Source organism: Notolepis coatsorum (assembly GCF_963971535.1).
Source record: "Notolepis coatsorum genome assembly, chromosome: 3".
NCBI lineage: Eukaryota > Metazoa > Chordata > Actinopteri > Aulopiformes > Paralepididae > Notolepis > Notolepis coatsorum.
In genome coordinates, this window is record NC_140167.1 from 43,440,295 (window position 1) to 43,446,294 (window position 6,000).

Sequence of the window (6,000 nt, forward strand, 5' to 3'; positions counted from 1 at the left end):
GTGTGTGTGTGTGTGTGTGTGTGTGTGTTACTGCTGTGGCATCAACACGGAGAGCCTTTGGTAATCAGAGTTTTTATTGTTCAGCAGGAGTCAATGAATTGAGAGAGTCCACACGCCGTGCGGAGCACACCGGGAGCGATTTGGGAGGGGGGATGATGCGTGATCCAAAAATAAAATAGGTCATCAAATTACCCCTGTGATTGTGTGTACCTGCCCAATTATGATTGATCTTTGCAAAAGAAAACAAAGTGGTGTATTTGCATGTTAAAGGATCCTCTCTCCCTCCCTCTCTCTCTCCCTCTCTCTCTCAGCACCGTAATTATCGCAAATGTGAAATGCTATTTACGTATTCATAATTTATTTCCTGCGGTGTGATGAGGAGGACACAATAGACAACCCGCGCAACGCTCTGCCAAGTCCCAGAATATTTTTTTTCCCGGTTAATTGAAATTCTCATTTGCATGAGGCGAAAATCAAACACTCATTTCCATACATGAGATTATAAAAAGATAACTGCTAGTGTTTGTTGTTCCATATTTGATCTGAGCATTCCCCTCTAATTGCTAAATGCTGCAAATAGGGCTGCAGTGTAAAACCTCCAAACTAATGTTTCGAGAGGCCACCCAAATGTAAATGTTGTGGTTCAAACGCTCCACTACTGTATGTCGCTGCATGCTGCTGTTTTTTCTCTCTCTCTCTATGTGTGTTTTTGTGTATGCAGCCATGCAAATGTGTATTTATGTCAGAGCCCCAGTGAGTCCATAAAAATGCATAGTTACATTGGCTGGGTATCTGCCAAACCCTCCCTAACAACAATGCCGGCCTGGTTGGAGCCTTCATTGGCAGGCAGGGACGCTTACAGTGTAGGTTGGAAGTGGGAGCTGGTGTTATTCCCTGTCATGTGTGTGTGTGTGTGTGTGTGTGTGTGTGTGTGTGTGTGTGTGTGTGTGTGTGTGTGTGTGTGTGTGTGTGTGTGTGTGTGTGTGTGTGTGTGTGTGGTGTGTGAGAGAGAGAGAGAGAGAGAGAGAGAGAGAGAGAGAGAGAGAGAGAGAGATCAGAGGTGTCCTGTTTCACCCATTACAAACAGCCCCATCTATTCACACATGCATGGACACATGGGCACACACACACACACACACACACACACACACACACACACACACACACACACACACACACACACACACACACACACACACACACACACACACACACACACACACACACACACACACACACACACACACACAGCCCCATCAATTCCATGCGGACACCATTACAGCCTCAGCCCCAGCCTCTGTTCCCTACATGAAGCTCATTAATGCAGTCTCCAACATGGGCGGACACCAGGAGATTTCCAACCCCTCCCCTCTTCCTCCCTCTCTCTTTCTTTCATTCGTCGCTTCTTTCTCTCTCCCAAAAACATGATTAATGGGGCTTATTTAGGGGGGCTGCACCCGGGGTAAGACTGGCCTGAGCCTCGCTGGGCACTGCTCAGTTGAGCCGCGGACACGCTTCCGTCTCGATAGAACACAACTTTATTGTCTGCACAGGGTAGGAAATACACAACACATAATTAGACGTCAATGAATCACACAGTAGACATTAAAAACACAAGGACATTAAAAACAAAACATTAAAAGTGCACCAGTTGCAGACCATCCTCATGGCCTAATTATTATTAACGATAATAATTGTGAAAACAAATGCATAATGATAATTGTGAAAAAAGTTTGCGTGATCAATGTGAGTTTGAGGTTTGTGCACAATTTGTGCTAGCCATGTTCACCACTCTGCCTGACCCCTGACCTTACAGCTGAGGTTCCCATGCCAAGCAGTTATATTCAATGACAGAATACTCAGGGACTAAAATCACTCAAATGTGTTGGCTCACTCCGAAGCTGTTTAGTTTCCTGAGCAGATATAGGAGTTGCACTTCCTAAATATGTGATCTGTGTTCTCATGAGGAACTCAAGCTTATGATCTAGAAAAGTATCCAGATATTTAAAAGTGGTTACAGTCTCCTCTCCACCAGTTGACCACTGATCCTCACTGGCTGTGTTATAAAATCTTGGCACCTGTGCTTGAAAGGCCTTGACATGGTTCAGGTACAGTACGCCTTTTCCACCTGCTGCATCTCTAAAGGCCATATCATCTCTATACAGAGTATACAAACTATATTACTACTAACATTGGTCTTGTAATGTCATTGGTATACAGAGAGAATAATAAGGGTGATCCCTGTGGTGCCCCGGTGCTTATGATGAGCTAATCAGACATGTTTCCATTAATAAAAACTCTTGGTGGCCGCGTGGAGAGGAAGTCTCTCTCATCCAGAGGACGAGACCGCTGGTTCATATCCCCTGCCCATCATAGAGTCCTTCCCGAGTCTGTCTCACGTTGCCAGTTCCTTTCAATCTAATCCTTGTATCAGAGTTTAGCTTTCTTCAGCTTCCCTCTTAACTCTCTCCTTTTGTCATCATCCATTTCAGTGTCTGCCTTAGTTACAAAAAGCCATGTTCTTGTCCCCTTTGACTCCTTAGAGACCCAGGCATGGATTGTTGGCGAATAATATTCTGACAGTTTTGGTTTCAATTACATTGCTTTCTCAAAATCACAATGTAAGAAAGTTATGGTATCTGCGGGTTTGTGACCCATCCATCGTCAGAAAAGTCAAAGAATTACATCCCATAGACGGTGTCCTCAAAGCAGTCTCTGCAGCTCCTCTTGACGCCTCTCTGACCAGACCTGTATCTCCTGATATAGTGTAGGGTTCTCCCGTTTCACTCCATCTCTGTAAAGCCGTCGAAGACGTATGACGTTGTTGTGGTCAGACCTGATGCAGGGGTCAGGGGTCAGCCAGCGCGAGGCTCTATACGTGTCTGTGATGTTTTCCAAAAGCAGAGGTCCAGTGTCCAGGTTAGAAGGTGTAGGATGACCGTATCTGCTGGAACGCTGTGGGTAGATGAGCAGACAGGTCGCAAGTATTATCAATATCATCCTCAAGTCCCAGAGGATGAAAATGGCTCGGTAGATGGAGTGTGAAGAGCATATTATTATACATCTTTGCCAACAGTTAAAATTCCAAAATTTTGCCCATATTTGTCATCAACAAAGAGATATATCCACTTAACCTCTTAAGTCCGGAGCCCTATTTTCTGAAAATCTGCCTAAAATACATACCTAAGTAAATGGAATATTGCTCCACTTCTACTTTGGTATCTATTCTTGGTATCTAGGGACATCTATGGATCTCAGTGAATGTATTCCCAGTGTCAGAAATATTGTGTCTATTACTAGGTTTGCTTAAATTGTGATGAAACAAAGGAGAAAATTAATTATGATTTTTCTTTGCATCTTTGACAGTGAATAACACCATGCTAAAAATGACCAGACATGAAAAACTGCCACTGATCTCGTTCAGTACTTTCTTGAGATCATGTGGTCAAAATCTACGGAAATTAACAATGGTAAGATGATTAAACAGAATGTTTTGTAGATACAGTACTGAATTCTCATCCGGACCAATGCAATTTGAAATATTATAGCACATAGAATAGCAGGCTTATAAATTACCTTATTATAGCCAATTCGCACATTTATGGGTTGTGCCAAATCTTATATTTCAAATGCCAGAGTTCAATTTGGATTTAGTATCACCAGGCGTGCATAAGAACAGATAATGAAATCTACAGGGTGCCCCCATTTTTTAACTAATTTGAAATCTGATTGTTGCTACATGCTATAAATAGGGGAGACAAACTAACTGCGCTCCCATATATGCCAATAACGTAACTTTTTGTGGTTTATTATCCCGAGTAATAAGAGATATTAAAAAAATTCATACAGAAGTAATTAGCTTGAAGCCCCATAGAGGCCTTTGGGAAGTGTCGTTCGGAAAAATTCCAACGCTCATCGAAAGCTCTCAATGTCCTCTTCAAAATGGCATCCAAAACTACAATTCCCGACGTTAAATTATTCCAAAATGGTCGACTTTCGTGACGAAAACGAAAATCTATCTAATAACACTTTAACATATTGGTAAACTAACGTATTGATGATAATATACATTATAACTGCTGTTGTGACATGGTTATGATGTTTATACTTGAATACGTTTGAAAAATAAAATGATACTTTTGTCAGACAGTCTAGACAGATTGATTTATGACGTGATGTCATTTGCGGTCCGGCCCCGCGCGCGTGGAAGAGGTTAAGCATACGATGGCACTTTGCCCTTGTCTGCCGGCTCTGGGCTGCAATTTTGCTGCTCAACCAATACATTGTTGGAAAGTTGAATTTGCCGCCTTTTGATCGTCACCCTACTCGACCTATTGCATGCTTCCAGTCTCGAGTTTCAAGACAAAACATCATCAGTTGACAAGCCATTCGGACAAGTGACCACGTCCGGTTTGGCTGGGTCCTGAACGGACCAGTTACCGCTGATGGCAAAAATTATGAAATTCTGGAGCCAACGCTATCCCAAGCGGGGGCTGATCACAACGAGAGAGGGGTAGAAGAAGCCGGGGAAGTCCTTTGTTGTGACAAGAGCCTCGGAATCAATGGAAGCTGGCGGTCATTTTGGATAATCATGCCGAATTAACGCCGGTACACACATTACAAAAACCTTAAAAACAGGACTCTGGCAACAAGTAAACAGAAATGTGAGTACACAAAACCTTTACTTCAGTGTGTTCAAACCTCTGAAACTCTATTTCATTAGCACTCATAGTGATTCTTCTTTATTGTGGTATATAGTATATAGTTTAATAAATCGCAAATTACTTTGGGTATGCAACCATCAGGTGTGTTATGCAAAACTAGCCCCATTTTTGCCCGATGCATATGTGGATATACAAGACGCGCATCCTATGGACTTCTGGTCTTTTACTTTCATCTCTCTCTGCTCTGATCGTACGGTAGGCCTACCCTCTCAAGTTAGGGGTTGATTGTTCTTTGAGTCAAGTCTCAGTAAAGCAGATAAGATGTGGCTTTGTCTGAAATCACAGTCGTATTCCATGCTTTTTCATCCGATTTATTATTCAGTGAGCGTATACGTTCGACGGTGAGATTACCGGCGAGGGAAATCTGCAGCCTCTCCTTCGGAGTCCTTCTCTATTATGAATCAGTGGGGGCAAGTTAAGATGAGGCCGTAAACAGCCGAGTAAGCTGGTGTCCAATGAGGATTTTTTTTCCTTGATACGGACTGGAGGGGATTAGCAGTGGAGGTTGTGTGTTGTTGCACAATTACTGTGAAAGACACACAGAGTAAAGAGGAGAGTCTAGTTAACAAGTCTATAGGTTCATGTCTCTCGGTCTATCCGTGTCCTATCAGTTTCTGTCAGTCTCTCTGTCTGTTTGTATCAGCTCGTCTGTCTGTCTGTCTGTCTGTCTGTCTGTCTGTCTGTCTGTCTGTCTGTCTGTCTGTCTGTCTGTCTGTCTGTCTGTCTGTCTGTCTGTCTGTCTGTCTGTCTGTCTGTCTGTTTCTGTCTGTCTGTCTGTCTGTCTGTCTGTCTGTCTGTCTGTCTGTCTGTCTGTCTGTCTGTCTGTCTGTCTGTCTGTCTGTCTGTCTGTCTGTCTGTCTGTCTGTCTCTCTCTCTCTCTGTCTCTCTCCCTCTCCCTCCCTCTCTTTCCTCTCTCTCTCTCTCTCTCTCTCTCTCTCTCTCTCTCTCTCTCTCTCTCTCTCTCTCTCTTCTATCTCTCTCTCTCTCTCTCTCTCTCTCTCTCTCTCTCTCTCTCTCTCTCTCTCTCTCTCTCTCTCTCTCTCGCAGGTGAGAGACGAGGAGAGAGATGAGGAGAAATGGATCAGTAGCGTTTTCCCCGGAGGTGAGCCATGTTAATGGGAGACGTTTGTAGTCACACATTCAATACATTTTCAAAGGTGAAACCTTTTTGTGTTTGTTTACACCCCTTCACATAAACACTGTGATTCATAAACACATCTGCACACACACACACACACACACACACACACACAAACACACACGTACAAAAACACAC